The 1829-nt window shown below is 34.4% G+C and overlaps 1 pseudogene; it reads left to right on the forward strand.

The window, feature by feature from the left end:
• The first annotated feature begins 415 nt into the window (after positions 1 to 415).
• Positions 416 to 1535, forward strand: LOC143592407 (dehydration-responsive element-binding protein 2F pseudogene; annotated as a pseudogene).
• Positions 1536 to 1829: the final 294 nt, after the last annotated feature.

Here is a 1829-nt window from a genome sequence, read left to right on the forward strand (position 1 = left end):
TATCCAAATGTAACTTGGTTTGTATTATATATAAATGAACACCATTATTATGTTTAAAAAAAATTCCTATTTGATTTTAGTCACTAATTAGAAAATATAACAACCTATTTTTGTTTTATTATATTTAATATTTATTAAAAAATTAATAAATATATCTAGAAATTATTCTAAAACAACATGAATTTTACTCTTTACAACGGTTTAATGGTACATATGACACAGCAACATACTTATCTTAACATTTGATTTGGCTTACTATTATTATATTTACATTAAACCAAATAAAATGTTTTAATTTCATGAATTAGTTATTTTATAAAATATCAACATAACTTTTAAAATGTTGTACACCGGTTATCAATAAATAAGTAAAATGAAACCATTTTTATGACCTAACATATATCAAGCATAATTAGTAATATCACGTTACAATAATATTACTGTTGTTGCTTTGAAGTTGGTACAGTGACTATAGTCTACTAAACAAACCCAACGGTCACATGGGCTTCAAAAACCAAAACAATTAGCTTTCTAAAACGTGATAACATTTATTTAACCCTCACTCACACTCCTCTACATAACCCCTGCTCCCTTTCACACTTCACTCACCACCATTTTCAAACCACAATGGACAGCAACTGCCGTAGACCCACCGTTCCATTCAAGCCATGGAAGAAAGGCCCCACTCGAGGCAAAGGCGGTCCTCAGAACGCCGCATGCGAATACCGTGGTGTCCGCCAACGAACATGGGGCAAATGGGTTGCTGAAATCCGAGAGCCCAAAAAACGAACCCGGTTATGGTTAGGCTCTTTTGCCACCGCTGAGGAAGCCGCCATGGCTTATGATGAGGCCGCTAGACGACTCTATGGCCCCGACGCTTACCTTAACTTGCCGCATCTTCGATCCAACTTCAATCCGCTTAACAAGTCACATAAGTTCAAATGGTTTTCTTCAAATAAGTTCATGTCAATGTTTCCTGCCACGGGTTTGCTCAATCTTAACGCGCAACCGAGTGTTCATGTGATTCATCAAAGGCTTCAAGAGCTTAAGAAAGCCCAACCATTGCCCTCTTCTTCATCGAGCTCGAGTGGTTCCTCGAATGTTGATCAGATCAACCAGGAGCAAGTTCAAGTTACTAGTGACAAAACCCATGAGAAAGAATGCATTGAAAAGCCTCAAATTGATCTCAATGAGTTTCTTCAGCAGCTTGGAGTGTTACACAAAGATGATCATAAAGAGGACGAGTTCCCGTCTTCGAAGGGTGTTGTTGATCAAGAAGCTGATTTGGGAGAGGAAGATTTCAACTGGGATGTGTTAAGTGAGCTTCATGGATCTCATCATGTTCATAGTTATGATCATATGTATGATGTTCATGAACATGATGATCGTGATCAAGAACTGGTTTTGCCAACCACTTTATGGAATTTTTGAATCTCATGTACGTTATCTATATATATATATGATCTAATCTATGAAAGTACGTACGTCGAGAATTAATGATGCTTGGAGAGCATGCATGTATGTGTTGTCGTCTATATAAGACCATATTACTTTTTTCCATTGATAGTAAAGTTCTATAATGTAACTTCCTTAACATTGTAGTGAGATAATTTTGTAGTGAAACAAAGGGAATCATATTAATAGACAATCATATATTCATATATAAACACAATCATACCTTTATGTACAATTTCTATATAAAAAGTTATTTAAATTGAATTTTTCTGTAAAATAAAAGTGGATATTGAAACGGATAGCCTAATTAATTAATAGGATTAAACTTCTATAAAATATATCGGATAAATTTAAAGTTATTTTATGTATTCACC

The sequence above is a fragment of the Bidens hawaiensis genome, unplaced genomic scaffold (genome assembly GCF_021521415.1).
Source record: "Bidens hawaiensis isolate Kalapana, Puna unplaced genomic scaffold, B.hawaiensis_p1.1 tig00040733_1, whole genome shotgun sequence".
NCBI classification, from domain to species: domain Eukaryota; kingdom Viridiplantae; phylum Streptophyta; class Magnoliopsida; order Asterales; family Asteraceae; genus Bidens; species Bidens hawaiensis.